This window comes from Lontra canadensis, unplaced genomic scaffold, assembly GCF_010015895.1.
Source record: "Lontra canadensis isolate GAN:19392208 unplaced genomic scaffold, GSC_riverotter_1.0 scaffold22, whole genome shotgun sequence".
In the NCBI taxonomy this organism is placed as follows: domain Eukaryota; kingdom Metazoa; phylum Chordata; class Mammalia; order Carnivora; family Mustelidae; genus Lontra; species Lontra canadensis.
This window is the reverse complement of record NW_022631016.1, coordinates 17,903,114-17,927,429: the sequence shown is the minus strand read 5'-3', so window position 1 is coordinate 17,927,429 and position 24,316 is coordinate 17,903,114. Positions and strand designations below refer to the sequence as shown.

The 24,316-nt window shown below is 36.7% G+C and overlaps 1 protein-coding gene across 3 annotated transcripts in view; it reads left to right on the top strand.

Annotated features, from left to right (window-relative positions):
- Nucleotides 1–3,160: 3,160 nt before the first annotated feature.
- The window catches only part of CDH12 (cadherin 12), a 985,149-nt gene continuing 963,993 nt past the window's right edge, over nt 3,161–24,316 (top strand). For all 3 annotated transcript variants that reach the window (XM_032861908.1, XM_032861910.1, XM_032861907.1), the window contains exon 1: nt 3,161–3,274. The gene's annotated coding sequence lies outside the window, so the exon portion shown is untranslated. The remainder of the gene's footprint in view (nt 3,275–24,316) is intronic.

The following is a 24,316-nucleotide window of genomic DNA, read 5'->3' as shown; positions in this document are numbered from 1 at the left end:
TAGTGATTTTTAAGTTTCTAGTTAAATGCCTTGTTCCAGTCATTGTTTTCGCGTTAGCACTAGCTTATCTCTAGTTACTTTAAATTTTACTTATTTTAGTCAGGACAGACTATGTGGTAACATATGAGCCTAAAATATTTCAATGGCTTACAAATAAAAGCTTTATTAACCTCTTGAACTGCATGTTCATCCCAGGGTAGCTGTTCTCTTATTTAATAGCCCGGGGTGATGGAAAAACTTCTGTATGAAAAGGGTACAAACTTACATTTGTTCCTCAGGATTCTGCTTGAACACGATAATGTTCTTTCTAGCCATATTCTAAAGCAAGTCACACAACCAAGTCTAGAAAGGAGAAGTTCATCCCTCCTCTGAGATGAAACAGCAAAAATCTACTTGAAAACATAGCAATATAAGTTACCAGATCATCCCTTTAAATTTATTCCAAATCCCATTGATTTCATTAATCTGATCTCGTCCATCCATCTTCAAATGTTACTTCTTTTTCAACTCTTGCTACCAATTACTGATTATATAGCTTGTCTTATCATGTCCTCAGCAGGGGTCAATAGAGTTTTCTTAGAGGGACACAGCAAAGTTTCAGCTTCACGTCATAGGTCCCTGTGGCAAGTACTCAGCTCTACCGTCGTGGTGCAAAAGTAGTCATAGAAAATATGGGAAAAACGGGTGAAACTGTGCTCCCATAACAGTTTATTTTCAAAAGCAGGTGCTAGTCTGTCACAGTAGTTTGCAGTTGCCTTCCTTAGAGCAATGACTCTCAAACTTTGGGTGTGCATTAGGATTATCTATCTGAAGGGATGTTAAAACACAGATTTTTGGATGCCACTTTTGGTGTTTCCAATTCAATAGGACTAGTGAAGGGCTTGAGAATTTGCCTTTTCAGTAAGTTCCCACGTAAAGCTCTTGCTAATGGTCTGGAAATCACACAATGTGACTACAGAACAAAGACAATGTTCTTTATTTCGGTGACTTGTTATTTGTGATCCACAAATGAATTCAGATAAATGAATACATGTGATTATAGAATTAAGAAATAAAAACTGTTTATAATTATCATTTTGTTAGCACAGTCCTTTCTTCACAAAAGCCAGGTGACCACAGTTAACCAGAGAATGTCCTAAATAAAATTTTACTGGCTACATGAGTGAGTTACAATAAAGTTAGCTTTCACCTTTTTATAGCAACACAGCATACAGTTCTGTAAATATTACACTTTTCCATGGCTCCTTCACATGATGGACAGGTAACAAAATTGTTTTGTTTGTATAGTCTCCCCAAGCTATTTCAACTTGTCATGACACACAAAGCTTGGCTACGCCAAATTCATCAACCCATTTGTATTACTTCAGTGGAACAAAAAGATTTCAGAAAGACACATTAATTTTATTCTTACTCAACAGTGACAGTGAAAAGACATTCTTGTTTGTGCAGCTGTTTTAGCTACCAAGCCCGCTTGTAGTTATACATATTTTTAAAACTGCGGAGATTCTGTGCTCTTGATATTTTTTTTTTGAGATTTTTATATACTTAGATCAAATGATTATCCCCAATATTGCTGCATTCTTGACGTATGAATGATAAAGTGACTTAGATTCTTGGAGCGAAAATAAATGATTCCCATGAACTTGTGTAAGCAAATTTCAGTAACTCAGTACTTCAATAGTGAAATTGTTGGAGGAGGTCAATCAGAGGATGTGACCTTGGGTTGACACGCAAGCCAGACCCAGGCAATCAGAGGCTCCTTACCACCACCCCTGTGGTTGGAATGTGCATTAGGTACACTGTTCCCATATGAGAAGCCACTTCCAGGACTTGAGAGAGTCATGTGTTACTGAGAGCATCTGCACTATATACATGACTGAACCCCATCAAGAGCTCCACGTAAGCTTTTAAGATTCTAGAGAACAGGTGCTGAGATCTACTAGTCTTGTGGCGACCTAAGGCAAGCCTGGTATGTAAGTTCCCTTGCTTATTAAAACTGCCACCTATCAATCCGGAGTAGCCCGAATTTTTCTTTGGTCTCTCCTTGCCCTCAGTGTGTAGGGCCAGTAACGAATTTCACCCACAGGAACTCTTGAGGTTGTGAATCAACAGAAATTAAGAAAGATCACCATGCTTTGGACAAAGCATGCATGTGGTTTTGGAATTTGGAAAGAGGTAGTAGTACTGTTTCCATTATAAGATTTTTAAAATCATTGTAATATCCTCTACAGTTGCAAGCAATCACTAATAGATTCCCTAAGAGAAATTAATGTTAATTACAAAAATCTTACAATATATAAACAGGCAAAATGAAAGAAACTAGCCTACCCTATAGCCTGAACACATTTTAGTTCCTTATAAATCTGGACCGTGTTCAGTGGGCAGAGAAACAGGCCAATGGATTCGTGGAAATTTCTTGGCTAAGGCCACCCACCAACTAGTGGCTGATTCTCGTTCAGACAGCGTTTAGAGAAAGACGCAACAACATCCAGTTGAAATGGACTTTATTTTCCCGTTCTACCGGATAAAAGAAACAAGCTGCTGAGTGGCGTGAGAAGCGGGACCCAAGCCTTTGCCTCCCCGTTCTCTGCTTTTTCAAGTCCTCAAGCCTTTAAATAGCCAAGCTCCAGGTGCAAAGCAACCCAGGTGCTCTCCCTTTCCCGGTGCCCCACGCTTCCCGCTCTACGAAGCTCCTTTAATGAGTGTCCTGAGAGCTATGGAGCCTTCGCGTTCATTCACAGCATTATACGATGAACGCTAGGGGGGAAAAAGAACAAACAAGATACATTTCAAATACAGGATTCAATTACTTTTCACAACTCGGCGATGTGTCAAAGGCACGCTGTGTTTTGTTTTGAGGGCGGGGAGATGACTGGGAGGGAATCCTGGGCCCCCATTGGCTGGCCGCTCGCCGCTGCAGTTGAGCTCCAGCCGCTCCGCGAGCATCATTGATCTGAAGGGTAAACGTGGAGGGAGCCACGGAGAGGGGTCCAGGCGTTTCTGAGCAGAGAGGCAGACCTCTTCCAGGAAGAAAGTGGTGTCCGCTGGCTGCCCGGCTTGGAGAATCTTCTGTGAATGAAAGGGGACAAAATGCAAGGCAGTTTGTTGCTACAGTGATTTAGAAGGAAAAAAGAGAGAGAGAGAGAGAGAGAGAGAGAGAGAAAAGGAGAGAGGGAGAGAGAAAAGGGTCTCACCTTCGGTTCAAGGCTGGGTTGTTGCCTCCCGCCGCTGCTGTTTCTGCTTCTGCTCCTGCAGCTGCCGGTTCTGTCATCAGGTAATGCTCCCCCCCCCCACCCCCACCACCTTGTTCTTCCTTCCCCTTTAACTGGGATTGCACCGTGTGTGATCGCTTCAGGATATACGCACAGAAATTCATACATGATTAATAAAGTGTTGCCTAGCGTAGTCAGAAGCTGAACGAGGCTGCGCACAGATCTGGCATCTGAATTAGGAACTGGTGCGTGGTTTTGCTTTGGGAAACTTCAGTAAGTTCTAAACAAGTCTCTAGTCTTCAGATCCAAAGGTTACATTGAAAGGGGAGGGAAAGGAATGTGTTAACCACTTATGTACCTTACTTAGCATGGCTGACTTTTCAAACGAAAATAATTAGGTATGGTAGGTGTTCAACTGGTTATTTTAGAAATGGCTTTATTGATCTATTTTGATGACAAAATAATGCTTTATTTTCAAAAAGCTTCTGTAAATACCCATCTCCACTGCTTTTTGTTAAAATACAGGAACATCCCTACATCCTTCTCCACTGGTATTTATTAAGGTGTGTGTATTTAAAAACTTCATTCCTCACTAAAGAAAACTAGAGAGCAATTTAAATGCTTTGATAGCCAGTCTCTCCTGTACAGCTGCGTTTCCTACCTCAAAAGTAATTTGAGACAAGTGAAAGAGATGCAGATTACCAGATCTGCTGTGGGTTATATAATATGTATTTTTAAAATATCTTAAAGGTATTAATCATCTGGTGGTATGTTGAAAGAGTGAGACATATCTGTAATACAGAACACACCAGCGAATCTTTTTTCAGAGACCTTTGGTATTTTATAAATATTTTCTCCCCTTTAAACATCATTCTTTCTACATGGAAATCACAGTGGCTTCAGAACCTCTGTGGTTCGGAGTGCTTGACGTCTCATAGACATATTTCTCTGTACTCTCTGGAGTGAGAACTGACATACTTTTGGGTGATTCTGTGACCATTTCATGGTTCCAGTTTCTCATCAGGTATTTTGAAACTCATTCACAGACTGCTCAGCTGGAAAATTGCCTTACAGAGTGAGGGGGGGACATTGAAACGAGAAGGTTCTGAAAATGTGTTTACAGCTTTCAATTACCCCTATACAGGACCAAAACATGAAAATCCAATCATGCCAAGCAGGTTATCAGTTAGCTTGGTCTTTTCAGCATCCTTGATTGGCTTTCAGGTTTATAAAATGCAGATGCACAGCTATCCAGAAATATTGAACCTCCTTATTCAGTGACATCATTTACTCATTAAGTTATCCTAAGCAATTTGAGAATCACTTTAATTTATGGGTCTTCATTATTATTTCTAGGAAGGAAATGAACTGAATAGGTTTTTCTTATAAAGATTTGCATGATTCCAGCCGTAGGTCTCTTCTGAATTGAAAGGCATATGGTTACTCTTCCCAAGCCATGAGCAGTTGATTGACAGATTGTTTCAGAACGCTCAAGAGCTCAGCCACACACACAACAGAATGTTCCACTTAACTAATTTAACTAACCTGTACTTTACCTTGTTCAGTGATGAGATCTAGGGACAGTTCCTCTACTGGCTATAGAAATTGCTGTAGCAAAATCAGGTTTCACGTTAACTTGGAACTCCAATTCCAGAATATGTTTTCTCCTTTATTAATAGCTCTCACTTCAAAGGCTAACTTACTAGTTTAACCCTGGAGTAGCTTAGCACCTTCCAATAAAAAAAAAAAAAATCACATTTTCTTTTCTGTTGTGTTCAGCAAATATCCTGTTCAGCAAATATCCAGTTTCTGGATTCTTAACTTCTACTGCTGTGTACCATTTTCAAGCAGTAGGGGGTAGTTTTCAAGCCAAGAATGCTTTTTTTTTTTTTTTCCTACTGGACCTGATTCCTTCCAATGATCTGCTTAGTGATGTGATCATTTTAGATAATCCCTACAAAAACAGAGAGGTGAATTATAATGGGAAGGAACCGTCATTTGTTTTACATGTGGGATAATACATAGCAAGTTCTTATCACAGCAAAAACAGTGCTTAGCTTATAGAAAAAATAAATTCCTGCTAATGCTTCACATGACACACTTACATCTCAATATGACTGCATCCTTTAAGGATGGAGCAAAAACTCATCTCCTTAGGTAGATGATATTTTGGATCTGGTATTTTCACAGAACATACTTCATGTAATAGACTGTGATATTGATTGAAATCAATCTTTTCTCATTTTGTGGTTAATATCTGTCACTCTTACCTCTTAGAATGTATTGTGATGAACATCAGATCACTCTTGCTGATGAAATAGTACTGCAAATATTCTGCTGAAACTGTTCTTACATGCAATGTGAAATATTACTGTGTTTTCACACCTATGCCATTTAGATGTCATATCATTAAATCTGCCTAACAGTTGTGATAGGAAGATGCATACAGTGATGGTTCTCTTCAGAAGTGAGCCATGTTTTCATGTAAAAATATCAAATCTAAGGTCTGTGTAATAAAATGACTTAAGTAGACTGTTATTAATGTCTTCATACATCCAAAGGAAAAGTGTGATCACAGATGTCTAATTTAAAGTAAGAAATCATTTCTTTAGTCTCTTAACAAAGCTCTTTTTAAATTATGTCCTGTATTACCATGTCAGTGTTACCACATCAAAATATAGTATTTATGTCAACTCATGATTTCTATATTTATATAAATATTTATATTTGTAATATATTTTATATTAAACTGTAGGTAGAAATTATTATATCTTGTTTAACAAATACTGTTTTATTTTTATGAATTGGTTCAATTTATATCAAGAAAAATCAAATAAATAAGGAATGGAGATTTATGATTTTACCAGGAACTTTCCTTTCACTTTACTAAAACATGATAATTGAGCAATTCATACTCTTAGGGCTTTTAAAAGCATTTTAACTTTTGGCTTTAAGGTAATTGAATTTTTTTCTGAATTATTATGCTAAAAGGGTGATATATCATTACAAAACGTTGAAAGGAGAGTGCATATGGGCACACACATGTGTGTGTGTATTTATTTGTGATTGTGAATAATTCCACCTGTGTTGAATATCAATAGTGGTTACCCAAAGTTATTTTTAAGCATCACATGCTGAGATGACTAATAATTTGCAGTAAGTAACATTTTTAGAAAAGACTGAGTGAAAATTATGACTACTGTAAAACTGAATAACAGATGAACTTCACATAGTGTTATTCTGCTTTTTGTATGATCCTGGTTAATGTTCTAAGAATTCACTTATTCAATTATTGATTATCACTTAATTTAATAAGCATTTGCTAAACTATTGGAAATAAGCGCTATATTTACTATTTTTGTAAATTTAGCTTTATTCAGGTTTGTATCACTTTATTATATTATAGCTCATGTTTTTAAGGGATAAATTAAATCTTCAGTATGCTTCAGTTATTTTTTTCACTAAAAGGTTATGATTTTCTTACATAGCCCTTGCTCTGTGAAAATCATCTAAGTCACTACTCTATAAGGGATGTGCTATTTGAACAATAAAATTCTTCTTAAAATATGTATTCTCGTGCATATAGGTATGAAGATTCTGGTGAGAGAAGGTGAGGTACCAATTTGTGCACAGATACCCAATAGAGAAAGACAGGACTCACGTATCAAGTCCTAAATCTACATGTTCGGATAGCTGAATGATGCATACTTAGTTCCAAGTACCAAAGAAATAAACATTAGGGCTTAGGACTTATCCACAAAGTAGGATGCTAGTTATAAGCATGATTGATTATGCCAGAAGTATACTAGGTACTTAATAAGTTCTGTCACTTCTATTAGCTAGAAAATTATTATAATATGCAAAAAATGTTTTTCTCCATGTAAAGATGAGAGTCTTGATTCATTATCTGCCTGATGATGGGGGAAAATCAAAACTTGGGAGTTAGATAATGGTATGAATCCAGATTTTAAGAATTATTCTGTGGGTACTTTGGGGTATGTTACTTAGCTTTTTGATCCTTGGTTTCTTCTCTTGATTTAGTATAATATTACCACATAGACAAACGCTCACTAACAGGTCTTTCTCTTCTGAAATTTCCATGACCATAGCACTAGATTTGTAGAGATTAACCACAACCAGAGCTGCCTCCTCTTAAATGAAATCATGGAGAAGCCGGTATTTGTTATACGCTGTAATTTACTTGTCATGTTGGGATGGAAGTGTTCCTCAGGTCACTTATTTGAAAATAATTCCACTTATTATTGGCAAGAATGCTTTTAATTAATAAGCATGGATGTTTCTGGTAGTTTAAATGTCCAGTGAAGTTTCAGTTGTGATGAAACTGTTACCACCATATTTCAAGAGGTTTAGAAGTCAATCAAAGAGGAGAATAGGAGATCACTAAATAGAAAGAATGGAGTCAAGGGAAGTTTATGGGATTATATTCTTTTTATAGAGATTTGAGCATGTGAATAGATGAGATTGAAATCATTAGACAAAAGAAAATGAATGATGAATCAAGATCTTAGAGTGTGGGAGGAGGTCATCAGAAGGCTGTGACCTTCTGTTGATGTTTGAGCTGGACCCTGGCAATCAGAGACTCCTTATCTTTTCCCCAGTCTTTGCAATGTGATTTCTGCCCACCATTCTCACACTAGGGGCTGTTTCAAGGGAATAAATTTGAGAAAGTAGGGTGTTGCTGAGACCACTGACCTGAACATTTGACTGAATCCCATTAAGGCCAATATATAAACTTTGAAGATTCTGGAAGGAAGATGTGGAGATCAGCTCATTTTGTGGGCACCCACAACAAGTCTGGTACATAGGTTCCTTTACTTGTTAAATCTGCCACCTACCAATCTGTCTGTCTTTGCCCTCCATGTTTAGGAATTTCAAACCTTACCTGGAATGCTCCTGAGTTTTTGAAACAATTGAGAGAAGATTACAATTTAAAATATCCAGGGTTAAAAAAAATAATAATAAATAAATAAAATAAAATAAAATAAAATATCCAGGGCATAGGTGGAAGACACAATTAGAAGACATCATTAATTTTAATAATGCAAGTAAAATAGTATCCAAAAGCCAAATATCAAATAATTTCAGCTGGCATTTCAACATTTATTAAAATAATATCTTAAATGTTATAAGGGATTGTTAGGAAATAACCAAAATGTGGTGTTAATTAATCTAAAGTAATACTTTTAAATTGAATCAAAAGAGATCCAGATACTTGATAAATATTGGGAAGTAGAGGGAATTAACATTAAAAGACTGCTCACTGAAATAAGTGGTATGGTGTATTTAAAAGTATTTCTGAGGAGAGAAAATAGGAATACTTGAAGTAACAAGGAAATAACATTTTATCCAAAAGGAAATGTCCTCCTACAACTTTGTGAGTCAATATTTATTTCCACGAAGGGCAGCCATTACTCCAAGGGATGTGATTTCAGGCCAATTTAAAAGCAAGATTGTACTGAAACTCTACTCTTCTTTAGTTACTAGCAATAAGATTGTGAGTGAAAAGTAAAAAAATAAGCTCTTGGCAAAGTTTTATGTTATATTTTTACTTAGGCAAGAATGGGAAGCCAAGAATACTTTTCTGAAATTCAAGTGTCTCACAGCAAGACAGCTCATTATCCGAATCAATACTAGTATTTGTACTAAACTCCTACTAGAAGGTCACCACTATAAGATCCTTACATAGAAGGAAGTGTAGTATTGGAATTGTAGCTGTTGCAACCAGAATTAGAGTGGTGTCAAGTACTTGAGTTTATAACATAATCTCATGTATACTAAATATAAACAATATAAATTTTAACTGCAGTATTAAAAAGACAGTTATTCTATAATACATTCTAATCTCAGTATTTCACACGCTTATTTAACAAGGAATTATATATATATATATATCTATCATTATATAACACCTCTGATGAGGAGAATAGTGTTGTAAATGAAAATATATGACACATAATCTGTCCTAGCTCAGAAGCTTACACATACCTCCAAACAGTAATATTGTCATGTAGGTATTGCTTTTGAAAAACAAAAATGTCAGGTATATGCAACATATACAATCATACCACAGGACCATCAGCCCATCCCATAGATTTTGGGCTATACTATAAAGTGTGGAATCATTTTGGAGGGAAATTTGGCAGCATCCATCAAAACTCAAGACCTAGCAGTTCTAATGGTTGCATTATCTTCTGCAGAAATATTTTCATGTGCTTGTCATTGTCTTCTGATTTTATTCTTTCCCACTGACTGCTTTTTCTCATTCTCTCTGGGTTCTCTTGTCTTCTGACCCATAAATAGAAGCTATCAGGCTATCCCCAGAACCAGGCCTAGGCCCTGTTCACCTTTCTAGAACTTACTCTAGAAACCAGTAGTATAGGTTTTAATGCCATTTGAATGCCTCTTTCCAAATCTGTCTTTGTCTCCAATCTTTGTGCTGAGCATCAGACCCTAATATCCAAATGCCTACTCAGTATTTATACTTGCTTGTCTGATTAGGTTGCGTGGGCTGTTGGAACTAAGTATCAGAGAGTGGGTAACTTAAGCAACAGAAACTTCTTTTCTTATAATTCAGGAGGCTGGAAGTCTGAGATTAAAGTGCTGACTGATTGGATTCTTGGTGAGAGCTTTCTTTCTGACTTGTAGATGGCTTTCTCTTTACTGTGCCTTCATGTGACTTCTTGGTGCTCCTGCAGAGAGAGCTTGGGAGCAAGCTGTGGTGTTCTCCCTTCTTACTAGGTCACTGATCTTTACAAGGACCTCACCCTTATGACCTCATCTAACCCTACTTACTTCCCAATGGCCCCACCTCCAAACACCATTATGTTGGAAGTTAGCAATTTAATGTATGTGACCCCCCGCCGCCCCCTAGGGAAATACATGCAGTTCATAGCAACATCTAACAATCATGTTAACAATAACTTGTTTAAAACCAAGCTGTTAATTTCTGCCCCTTCTCACCACAACCTAAATATATTCATTTTCCTAATCTGCTGCATTTCAGTAAATTATGTAATGATTCATTTAATTTCTTAAGAATTTAGGATCAGTTCTCTGGCCCTGGTTTTTCTCTCTTCTCCCCACAATCAGTGCCAAATAAAATCTACTGGGTTCCTGGTCTTACTGTCCAAGTACATCTTTAATCCAGTCACTTTGACCTCTACTAGTTACCTTCAATCCTTCAATCCAACCACTATTGTCCCAATTTCCAAACAGGTCTTTCAGCTTCTACTCTTTTTTTCTTTTCTTTCTTTCTTTCTTTTTTTTTTTTTTTTGTAAGATTTTTATTTATTTATCTGACAGCGATCACAAGTAGGCAGAGAGGCAGGCAGAGAATGAGAGAGGAGGAAGCAGGCTCCCTGCTGAGCAGAGAGCCCAATGTGGGGCTCAATCTCAGGGCCCTGAGATCATGACCTGAGCCAAACGCAGAGGCTTAACCCACTGAGTCACCCAGGTACCCCTCAGCTTCTACTTTTATCCCCTCCCCCAATTCATTGCACAGTAGCCAGGTGTAAACCCTTCAAAATCACTATCAAAATACTTCTCATGGTTTAAAGACAATATCTGGCTTAACCATTTCATTTTCTTTCTCATTCTGCTGAGTTCATCGCTGCCACAGGGACTTTGCAGTCACCCAGTTTATGCTTTCCTTTACACAGATCTTAGTTTAAATATCCATACTTCAGAACTACATTCCCTAATCACTGTCTGTAAATAACATTTCCTTCCCCAGAAGAAATATTTTCACCTTTATCCACATTTAATTTTCTTTAAATAGGACCTGCTTTAGCTTACATGATATTGCAGTATATTGTCTGTCTTCCCAAATAAAATGCAGACCACATGAGGGAAGTCATATAATAGTTCCTAGCACTTAGGAGCCTTCCATAAGTGTTTGGGTGAATGACTAAATTAATAAATGAGAGAATGGAAACGGGCACATAAATTTACTCAAACATACATGTGCAAAAAAATGGAGTTTGAATGATTTACATGATGATATGTTAAGTGTTAATCTTCAGGGAGGGGAGTGAGACATCCCTTGTGAATTATGTGACTTTCTGTAGTAATATATTCATGCATACAACTTGGCCTGCAATATAATAATCACTAACTAGTCATGCCATTTGTGTTAGTATTAAATACTAAAAGAGTGTTCTGTTAAGATTATTAAGGGAATAAAGAATATAATTTGAGTGTCAACCTACCAAAAAAAAAATGGTTTTAAAGTCAAGACAGGATAATTTGAACAAGTACTAGTTATCTTTTCAACTCAAGATTCAATACTATGTCACTATGTATAATGTCCCTGATTCCCCATGGTGTCCACAATTAAAATAAATCTCCCAGGATACACTGAAAAGGGGGAAAAAGGCCTTTAAAAATTTGTCTTAATTGGCTCTGAGATTCAGGTTTGTTATCTGGAGAGAACAGAGGAGAATCAGTATTAACACCTGGACTCGTGTCTATGCAAAGTCCAGAGCTCCTAAAGTAACAATTAAATGGCTTAATCTTAAAACCCTCCAAGGTTTAATTCAGTAGCTCTCTTCAGAAGGACATTGCTAATTCTTCCTGAATTGCTGCTGCTTCTAACTGCACTGCCTTAATTTGAACAGTATTCAAAATTCCATTCTCCCTAATGGAGTTAATTGCATTACGAAAGTCGGTTTAGAGTAGAAACTTATTTCCTCTTGTGGAGTATCTCTTTACAGAGTCCTTTCTTTTCCTTTCAGCCTGACACATATCCACATTTATGCAGGATAATCTCACAAATGCAGTGGCCCTGTTCAAACCAAGTTTCAAAGAATATTCTTAAAATATTTATATACATACCAACACATGTTAGCTATCTGAAGTGCCTACAATTTTGTACATGCTCTGATCTAATAGACTCTAAGTCCTTGGAACATTAACAAATCTCTGAGCTTTTAAACAGGCTGTGACCTCTTCATTTAGAGGGCTACTTCAATAAACGGAGACTCAGTTAGGTTAATGATGGATCATGGAGCTGTTTGATTTGCAGTGAGCTAAGTTGCCCATTATCCCTTAACATTCATGTGGGTCATGTTATCACAACCAAATAATGAGTCAGGCCCCTTCCCTTGTTTCTGTAGATTTTCAAGTCATTACAGAAAATCTTAGTGTGCAAGTCCATGAAGCTTTATGCCTTGTAACTACAGTTGAATTATTTTTGCCAAGAGTATGAAATTCCAGCTAAGGGTCAATTTCCTCATGAAAGTGTCAGCTGCATATTCAAGAGTTCATCTGGGTATCCTGAACAGAAGGCAGACTTTTTTTTTGTTTGTTTGTTTTTCCCTACCCTCCCCTAACCATCCCTAAAATTGTCTTCACATTTACCATTTTTCTTTGCTTCTTTGTGCATGTATGCACAGACATGCAAAAAAGACATACTTAGAGACAAGACTGGGACATTGAATCGGTCTTTACCTTAAAAAAAAGTTACATCAGTTATAAATGTCATATCAAGGAGCCAAAGATCTATTTTATAATGCCACCCATGGTGATTGCTTTCTTTATATGTCTGTTTTCTGTTATTTCATCAGTCTCTTTAGAGGCACATGTCTGTGCTAAGAAATTGTGAAAGTTAAGGAAAATTCACTGGAAATACATTTTAAGTGCTTTTCAAAGTATTTTTGTGATAGCCTCACATTGCATGTTTATCACACTGTATGCATGTGTGCACACAGACACAAATGTTAAAAGCAACTTCTTTGGTAACATCTCTAAAGCTAGCTAAATGTTTCTGATAGAAGGCAATAAACCCTTTGGCATTAATCCCTCCTAAAAATGAAATACTTCTATGCTATAGAGAAAGCTATATGAAATATGAATGACAGGAGAAAAACAACTTCATTTATTCTTGCTCTGTGATTTACAGCATAGAGATGACAACCATGGGGGAGGTGAAGAATGGCGAATTCTTCTGTGTTTGATGCTAATTTTACAGCACTACAGAGAAAGAGAGCATTGTGCCATACTCTGGATCTCTAAGTGAATTTATTTAAAGATGGTCCATTAGTTCATGTCACCATGGAGAACTAGTAAATTATTAGTGTTTTTACAAATAGACTTGGGAAATCTTCCCCAGTATTGTGGATTCACAGAGAACTACCCTGAAAAATTATTATATTCTGCTTCCCAGTCACAAAGCTATGACTAATAACTTTAACACAGAGCCAAGATATTTTCATTAATGGTTACTTAACCAATTTTTGTAAATGCATTTACTCTTCCATTTTTTAACGCCGAGGAAAGTTTTAAACTCCATGAAAGTAAGAGGATAATTTCAGGCTGAAGAGGTAGAGCCAAAATTCTTTTTGTGAAAACAAACAAAAAAAAATCTACCTGCCTTTCTCTGATAGAACTTAAAGAAATGTAAAAACATTACAAAATATATGAAGACTTTTTTCTCTTACTTTGCCTTTGGCTCATTAATCTTTATTTAAAATGCATTTTAGAAAACTGCATCAAAAGATTTTATCAGGACAGGAATCAGTTTGAGTAGGTTTTATGACTAATTACAGAAATATCAAGACTTTTCATAGTCTTGCCCCATCATTTATTTCTTGAAATATTTTCAGCCTTATCTTGTCCCATACTAAAAAAAAAATAGGTAGTTTAACACTTCCAATTTTATTTTGAGATTCCATTTATAGTCTTGAGATGACCACTCACCTTGCAACTTAACCACTCTTAGGGACGTCTTATTTCTGACTTACCATGTACCTTCGGCCTGTGAAGGCAATGGATCATTGGTTAATACTTGATTCCAGGTTATACACTTGACCTGAGCTGGTCCCTAACTATTCTCAGCTTCCATAAAGGTCAATGGCATTGCAGGACTCCCTTATGAAAAGCTTTCCTGGGATGACATGTCCTTTACGGGACAGCCTTGCATTGAATCCCATGGCCTTCCTCTTGAGCTCTACAATCCATCTTCTTTGACGTTCATAGAATTTGCAGGACTTTTATTTCTCTGGTGTTGCATACAGCTTTTTTGTAGCTATCTAAATATATATAATAATTTTAGCCATCTGCAATTTAATACTTTTGAGATGACTTATTTAATGTCTATCTCAGGTGACATATTTACATTTTAAAAGAAGCCATCTGAAGATAATGCCTAATCCAAGTAATGACTTACAAGAGTTTGGGATTCCATTAGAATTCTGTGGATGCTATTTTGAGGATTTGGGTATTTTTTCTTCCTTTCTTTCTTTTTACTTTTCAAAAATAACCTGTTTGATGATTTCATCAGTTGTCATCTAATATGTTTTGTTTCCTAGATGATTTTTATTTTTCTAGTGTAGGTATATTTTGATATTTCATTATAAGTGTAATTCATGGGACCCTGGGTGGCTCTGTTGATTAAGCATCTGCCTTCAGCTCAGGTCATGATCCCAAGGTCCTGAGATTGAGCCCTGCATCAGGCTCCCCGCTCAGCGGGGAGTCTGTTTCTCCCTTTCCCTCTGTGTGCTCCCTAGCTCTCTCTCTCTCAAATAAGTAAATAAATAAATATAAAAAAATAAGTAATGCATATCCATGTGGAAGAGAAATCAGTTATTGCTGAGTGTGTTAAATTGAACTCTTCCTGCTCACTTGCTCTCTTACTTCCCAGAGATAACTGCTCACACCAGCATTTCCTATGTACTCTTCCAGAAACTTTCTGTCATAAATATAAAGAAGACTATTCTCTGTCTTTATTTAATGATTATTTGACCCAGGTAATTTCTCTATCCTTAACAACATCTTAAACTAGAAATCTCAGATGCCCACACACTTTTAATCTTGTCTTTTATCTCCTGAACCATCACTTCTTAGTTTTATTTGCTGGTTTCTTCTCTTCTTCCCTTAATACAGAGGCAACTTTCATTTTCTCCTGTCTATCTACACCCACACACACAGTGATCTAATCCAAGTTCATAGTTTTAAACACCATATGTTGACAACTCCCAGATATATAGCTACAGCTCAGATCTCCCAAAATCTAATCTCCTCTACCCAACTGCTATGTTGGCATATGATGTACTTGGATACCTAATAAACATCTCAAATTCACATGTCCAAAATGAACTCTTGGTCTTCACTCACAAATATATTCTATTCTAAGATTTTACCATATCTATTGATAAACTCCACGCTTTCATTCAAGCTAAAATTTCTCAAACTCTCTTACATCTATTTCTTTCGCATTGCTTATCTCATCTGCCAGGAAGTCCTCTCTACTTCTAAAGCATATGGAGAATCTTACCAATTCTCAGCAGCTTCACTGTTGTCACCATGATTCCAGTAGGAAAAATCGCTTACCTGAATACTGCAAGAGCCTTCTAACTCATCTTGCTTCTAGCCCTCCAAAGATTAGCCTCTACAGTAAGACCCATCCTTTGAAAATGCATTAGATTGTATGACCGCTGTGTTCAAAATCGACTGACGGCTCCCCATGTACCTCCAGAGGAAACGCCAAGGGCTTTTGTGATCTGCTCTGCCTCATGTTATTTCTGATCCATTCTTCCTACACCTTTCCCCTCGCTCATTCAGCTCACACAGCTCTTCTCTGGGCTTTTCCTGAAACTGAACAAGCTAACTCCCACCTTTGTAACCATTCCCTCTAACTAGAATTTTGTTTAACAGATGCCTACTTGACTAGCTGCCTTAAACTGTCTTCAGGTTGCCCCTTCTGTATGGGGTCTTTTCCTACTACTCTGTTTAATAGTAGTGCCAATTGCACAAAACCCTCAAGCAATGCCACCTGCGTTAGCCTCTTACCTTATTTTGTGTGTGTGTCATGATGATTATTAGTAGGTCTCAGTGTCCTCGAGGATTCATTGTCTGGTAAAGGCCATACTTCCTGATTCATGGACAGTGGCCTCAGTGTCCTCACATGGTGGAAGGGAGAGAGAGCTCTCTGGGGTCTTCGTTATAAGGGCACTAATCCCTGATGCCTCCAACCTCACTTCCACCCTCCACTTCCCAAAGGCCCTTCCTCCTAATACTACCACATAGAGACTTAGGTTTCTATATAGGAATATTGAAGGATCCCATATTTATTCTATATAGCAATGTCTTTAGTGAAGGTGTTGTTACTGTTCTTTCAACACTGATAAACTGTTGAATCGGTGTATTAATTAGGTTTCAGTCATGAAAACAGAGCTGGCTCTAAACTTCATGAAAACAAGAGATTAATGTTTAGCATGAATTTACACAATAGATGGTGTGCTGGGGAGCGGACAGTCTGGAAGGGGAGTACGGAGGCTCAGAGAGCAGTAGCCTCTACCCATTCTGACTGGAGCAAAGGTAGAGGTGGATCAGCCACAGCTGGCAAGGAAATCTGGGGATCCCAGCAGGGGTCTCCTGAGGTGGTAGTTCCTGATGGGGTGCTCCTGCAGAGTTCTGTAAGAAGCTGTAATCTCAGTTGAACAACTGCCTCTGTGGGTCTGTGGTCATGTTATTTCTGAAAACAGGAGTCGGTTGTCCTGAAGCTGCTGTGCATCCTTGTGGCCAGGCATTAAGAGTAACAGCTGATGGAGGACTAACACGTGACGAGGGCCAGCCAGACCCACTTGCTCACCTCTGGGTTTGTTCCCCAAATATCTGCCCACAGTGGTCTTTGAGAATAAGAGATGCGTCTTCACCTGTGTCTTCTAAATTGTGCTTCTAGTTGGTTCTCCTGAGAACCACCTGGAAGGGCAATCTATGAAACCTATTCCCAGCTCCACCAAGCTGATAGAACCCAACATAGCAAGTAATTCCTTATCACGTTGGCATCCAGACATGCCTCCTTAAACTTTGTTTAGCTCCCACATACAGGAGTTAGGAAAATTGGGCTTCTATATAACATGATAATCCTGTGGTTCAACCTCTAAGTGCAGTTTCCATGAAAGTGATATTTTAATGTTTAGTAGCTTTTATTTCATCAGTCTGTTCCTCCTCTGGTATAGTACATATTAATAATGAAAAGCAATATGTAATAAAATGTCCAATACTGCAATTTATCCAGAAGGTACATGGAAAAAATGTGATCTTTCATTTCTCTCTTCATAACAATAAACATATTTTAACATGACTAAAATGTCAGTGACCTACTGGTATTCTCATTTATACTTAGGGATAATGCATAATGTTTATCTGACCTATGGCAGCAGGCTGAAAGGCCTAACGATATTCCTGAAATCTCAAAATTTTATCATCGTATGTTTGGGATTCTTTGATATTGAAGCTGATGTTCTGGGGCTTTGTTATTTTTCATTTCAGTTTTTCATTTAATAAACACTTATTTCATGATCTAATATATGCCAGACCCTGTTCTAAGCAGTGTATCTATAGCTATGGAAACAACAAAATCCAGTTTACATAGGACTTTATACAATAGTCTTCTTTATTATGCTTTACAATATTTTTCCTTTACACAATATTTTTCCTAACCCGCATATTCCATTTAATGATAACTCCATTGGAGCTAAAGAAGTTCAGATAAGGGACTTAAAACAATTAGCTGATGCAATTTTTCATGATTACTCAAGATCCTGAAGTTCCCACAAAAGCAGTGGGGACAGTATTAGTGACCATTGTGGGCTAATTTCGTCAGTTATATGGCTACTTGTAGTTTCTAGAACTTCCTGTAATAGAATTGTAGCAGTTTTGTTGCAGAGAAACAAAATGCTTATTTACTGTGTTTGAATAATCATCGGGACCTAAAATGAATTCCCATCATTCATTTTTGTTAGTTCGTATCGCTTTAACATCTTTTTAAATTGAAATATAATTGACATATGAGCTTGTATTAGTTTTAGGAGTACACTATAGAAATTTGATATATGTATATTTTTAACTTTAAAAATAAAACTGCAAATTATTTTACCAGCAAAAGATGGGCTTATTTGGGAATAGCAGAGATTGTAATCTGGGAAAAGCAGTCAGTCTATGGCAAAACCATAGGGAAGTCCAATAAACAAAAGAGGGTAACACTTTTTATGGAGAAGGAGCAGGAAGTTAGGAGGGGTTGTTTTGAACAAAAGTCCATTGGAGAGCATCAGAAGAGTTCAGGGTGATAACATTTTCTCATTGGCTGAGTTGGAGGGGTGGTCCATTTCCTATAGAAAATGCAGTGTACATATAAACTGTGGGGGTGTATATGTACACCTGTGTGTACTTATACACACTGTGGGGCTTATAATTGATGAGACCTTCCTGTTGAGGATTCTTCTGTTGGCTCTGTAATTGACAGTTCTTGTAATTGACGTCAAGTGGTAGAGCTCCACCTTTAGCCTCCCATTCTAGCATCCAAAGACCACTTTAATGGGGTTTACCTTTATTTTCACAATATATTGCAAAATGATCACCATATTAAGTTTAGTTAGCATATATCACCACACATACTTAAAATTTTTTTGTGTGTTTGATGAGAACCTTTTAAGATTTACTCTCAGCAACTATTATAATACAATACTGCATTGTTAACTATAGTCACCATGCTGTATGTCACATTCGCAGGTCTTATTAATTTTATAAGTAGAAGTTTGTACCTTTTAACCACCTTCACCCATTTTGTCCCCCTGCTCACTCATTTGCCTCTGGCAACCACTGATCTATATCTATGAGTTCATTTTTGTTTGTTGTTTTAAGACTCCACATATAAGACACATTATACATCATTTATCTTTTTCTGTCTGAGTTAGTTTACTTAGCATAATGCCCTCAAGGTCTATGTTGCCACAAATGACAGGATTTCTTTCTGTTTTTACAGCTGGCTAATACTCCATACATATATTTATATCACATTTTGATTATCCATTCATGAGCAGATGGACACTTAGGTTACTTCCATGTTTTGGCTGTTGTAAATAATACTATAGTGAACATGGGGTGCATATACCTTTCCAGGTTTGTGTTTCCTCTTTCTTCAGATAAATACCCAGAAGTGGAATTGCTGGATCATATGGTAGTTCCATTTTTAACTTTTCAAGGAACTTCCACACTGTTTTCCATAGTGGCTGTACCAATTTGTATTCCAGCCAAAAATACACAAGAGCTTCCTTTTCTCTGCATCCTTGCCAACACTAGTTATTTCTTGTTTTTTTTTTTTTTGTTTTGTTTGTTTGTTTGTTTTGTTTTGTTTTTGTTTTGTTTTGTTTTAATACTCACCATTCTGACTGGTGTGAGGTGTGGTATCTCTTTGTGGTTTTGGTTTGTATTTCCCTGATCTGGCATTTCTCTGTCTACCTCATGCAATGGTTTCTGTGTAGATTAGGCATCTTTTCCTGGTCTGATTCTACTTATTATGTTTGAAATTTCTGTTACACAAAGAACTATGTATACAACCTCTTTTGAAGGAAAGAATCACCTAATTTCTTTTGCAAACATCTCTACAGTTAACAAACAACTCACCCCTCCCCACTTCCTAGCTTCCTAGCTCCCCTCTCACCCCACTTACTAGCAACAAAGGAAGATTGTAGTTTCAACAACATTGACATTAGCTGACCTCTGACTTAGTTTACCAAATGAAATTTGACTCACAGGGACAATTACTTCCTTATGGGAAAAGTTAATTGCTCGGTTTTTGCTCTCTAGTTTTTCTTCAGCTGTCATCTCAACTACCAATTAGGGAAGCATAAGCTTATTTAGAAAGGAACTGATAGACATTGCATTGAGAAGGCTGCCCTGCAGCGTTGCCCACATCCACAGTTGACTTTGTATGAGTGAGAAATAGAGTTAAGGAAAGTAAGATGAAGGGTTTGTTAGTGAAAGTCCTATAGTGAGTGCAAATACAATCCCTTTGACAGAAATAGGTACTGGTGAAACAATGCCATTGAAAATTGTTGCATTTGCAAACGGATAATGACAACTGAAGAAAGATTACTGAATAAACCCATTTCCTTATTAGTAAGATAATTCTTCTTGATCTAATTCTTGTGCTTCTCGGACATTCTAGTTTTCAATAATTTATACATCTATTAATGATTAGATTGTTTTCCATTTCCAGAATATTTTCCCCATTCAAGAACTAGAAGATATAACAGGCTTAAGAATTTTGGTCCTGAAAAAGGAAAAATTAAATATGTGTGAATAGAGTATGGGTAAGAATAGTAATAAGATGATAATTAGAAACACATTGAGTGTTCCTCTAAAATAGTTGTGCATTTTAACACAGAACTAACAAATTCTTGCAGGAAAAATCTTCAAAATCCCTTCTCATTGCGGTATTTTGCTAAATAAAAATGCAAATTTTATTACAAGATTATACGGCTTTATGTTATGAGCACATTCGGTGCTTTTTCATTTGTTGAAATACTAAGCTTTTATTACATAGTGACTTTCCTTCGTCCCCTTTTTCCTTCCTTCCTTCCTTCCTTCCTACTTTCCTTCCTGCTCTTCTTTCCTTCCTTCTTTCAGATTTTCTTTGAAATAAGTATTCTAAACCCTTCAGTGTCAGGATTCATTTTTTTTCCTAACAAATATTTGTCCTATCATAAATTGTCATCCTTGTTTAACTTGGTTCCTGAAGACACCTCTCCATACAGTGAATAATACTGTATTTAAAGGATTTGGATGCCTTAATCTCTTATTTAAAACCCTAACTAGTTTTTAAATTTTCCCTTAAAGTGTTTGTTCCCATATATCTCCATTCTTTCAGCATACTTCTTCCTCACCTTTGTAGATCTATTGTGCAATTTTACTTGCATAGTAACTTATTACACTGTGTCTTAACCCTTTTCTTATATAATCAGCCTTTTTATTTATTGAGCATTTACTATTTTCCAGTCACTCATTCTACACTGAAAATAAATGATGAATAAGATGAACATATTTCATCTGTCATAACTCCCTTTTCTTCCCTTCCCTAATATATGGTCAATGGCTCATTCTTTGTAGAAGTACTGCATAAACATGTGGTCATTTAAGACACCTGCTAGTAAAATCTGATATGACACATAGTTGAAAATAATTGTAATTTCTTACCATGTCCCTAAAATATCAATAACAAATTAATTGGCTTTTAGGAGATCTGATCTACTGAGTGTGTAAATTCTATAAAATGAATATAACCTTCAGTCAGGACCATGTTGAATTTTTCTAGGCTTTGATCTGAAAGGGAGTAAGCTTTTAAACTGTACCTATTTTAAAATTATAGTAAAAGAGTACATCATTTTTGTTATGGATGTACTCATTACAATTAACATACTTTAATTACTGCATACCTGGAAGAGCTGTACTTGGAAACATTTTTGTTAGTGTTGAGGTCAAATTAATTAAGTACTTGAATTTTCTCAGTAAGTATCTTGTCATTCTTTCTTGTCTTCTCTATAATTATTATAAATTAGTTATTTTGTTTCCCCATTGTGCTCTCTGAAAGTCACCACTCTGGCCTTCAAACCAGAAAGCCAGAAAAAAACCACTTAACTGTGTTTGCCTCTTCCCTAGCTGGGAGCTGAAATCGTATTGATGGTGACCACTCTGTCCCAAAACAGGAGGATTCATTAATGAATGAAGAATTTTGTAATTATAAAGTGCAGTCGACACTGCAAAAATATTTTGTGTTAGGTAGCTGGAGGTCGAGGATTATTAACTACAACACCTGATAGTCATGCTGCCCAGCATATCTCGTGGGGAAACAGTTGAGTGCAGACTTAATGGAGGGTCATGTCCTTTGGTTCAAAACAAAACTAAAGAGGATGATTATATGGTTTATATGGAATAATTGTATTTAGTGCAAGTTTATTTCCTAATGGCTTTACCTAATTTATAAAAATAATTATGTATTACAGCACTGACTACTTGATCAATGAAAAAGTGATTTTGCAAAAGTGACAATGGAATTTGGGTACATTGTAATGTACTTAGTATTTAATGTACAGAGTATTTAAAATATTTAAAAGTTTTGAATAAATTAAATCAGGGATGCTGTGATCTACAATTCCTATGTTTTCTAAAATAAGAATATTTTCAATTTGTACCAACTCTGATTTTGCAAGTTCTTGATGATTAAGTAAAAATATTTTGTTATGTAATTTGTAGTGAGAATTTTGATGATCAGTCCTATAACAGTAAGAGCATGCTTTGTAATTGTTAGTTGTAATATGACTTCCCATCACCCATTTTGCATAGTTTTCATTTTATTTTATTTTTTTTAAAGATTATTTATTTGAGGGTTGGGGGGCAGAGGATGAGAGAGAATCTGAAGCAGGCCCCACACTTGGTGCAGAGCTGGACATGTGGCTTGACCTCGCAGCCTGAGATCATGACCTGAGCTGAAGCCACGGGTCGGCCACCCAAATCAGCTGAGTCACCCAGGCATCCGTGCATAGTTTTCATTTTAAACCAGTGATATAATTTCACAACATCTGTGGCATACAGGGCCTTTTCACTGAGTCTCGACCATGTGGCAAGCACTGTGCTCTGGTCTGAAGAGATCTCCGTGAAGGTACTTTGTATTTGTTTCCTTTGCCCTGCTCTCCAGTCAGTGTCCTCCCAGCAAAGTTCATTATGACACTGTCGAGAACATAGAGAATATTTTGAATCCTATTGCAGTGATTCTGTTGGCTACGGTGCTTGTTTTGTGAGACATTCCGTCTAGATTCTTAAGTTAAAAACACGATACAAACTGCTGGATATCTAGTGTGGGGAATCATTAAAAAGTAGTTCGTCCAGACTAGGACAAAACATTAGTCACACAAAACCTACGGTAATTACTGGGGATAGAGAGACTGAATGGGAGATATCTTTTCAGGAGTAAACTTTGAATTTTGCAAATACAGTATTTGCTGATTAAAAAGATGATCATCGGGGCGCCTGGGTGGCTCAGTGGGTTAAGCCACTGCCTTCGGCTCAGGTCATGATCTCAGGGTCCTGGGATCGAGTCCCGCATCAGGCGAGATCTCTGCTCAGCGGGGAGCCTGCTTCTCTTCCTCTCTCTCTGCCTGCCTCTCTGCCTGCTTGTGATCTCTGTCTGTCAAATAAACAAATAAATCTTTAAAAAAAAAAATAAATAAAAAGATGATCATCTTGAAAATTAAAAGCAGCCTGAATGCTACTAAAGATGTTCATCCAATAGGAAAGGATAATTATCATAGATTTAATTAGGATATTATTGGCTCTGAAATCCCAGACCACAAGCAATATTTATATTAAAAAATGTTGGTTAGTAACTGAGACGTTTGCTCCTTTCCTCCTGTCCCTGGGTCTCTGGCAAAACCACATACTTGTCAAGTATTGAAATGAATTACAGAATAAAGGAAGGAAAATGTATTATTTAAAATTTTGTTCTTATAACAAATATATTTAGAATATTTTGTTGTGCTTACATTTTCCACTATTAATTTTTTTACAATTCCTCACCCGTATGTACCCATTTCTTTGTGTTTTTCTTCACGGGTATTTTCCATTGAGACTTTGATAACACCCCCAATTCCCACGCCTCTTTGCTTGTCTTACTTCATACATTCTTTGTGAGAAAAATCACCAATCTGATTATTTTAATGACCATGTGTATGCTACAAATGCACATCTAAATCCCTGTCCAATTCCTCGAACTTCAGACTTTGCTGAGCCCTAAGAATGAAACTGTGATTCCCATACTCCAGTATTTCCTAAAATATTGAGGAATATTTTTAAAAGTTTATTTGTCAGGCATTGTACTAAGTACCTTATATATATTATCACAGTTAATGCTTCAATAATCCCCTGAGCAATTACATTTTCCATTTTACATATGAAGATATCAAATTTCTGAGAGAGCTAAAGTTAATGGCAAGGTCACAGAACTATTAAGTGGGATAGCTGAGGCTGGTGGCCTATTGTGTCTGATGCCAAAGTCCATCTTCTTAGGTATGATTTATACCTCCTCCACTTACTACCACTGGCGGTAATATCATCTTTCATCCAGTCATGCAAATCTGTAATCTGGGAGTCTCCCCGAATCTTTCTTCTGCAGTTCCCTATCTAATCAATTACCAAGACTAGATAAATTAAATTCTAAGTATCTTTCAAAGATATTCCTATTATTGTTTTCACATGGGCTCTAATTATTTTTCCTACAAAATTAACTTGTGTCCTAATTGGTTATCTTG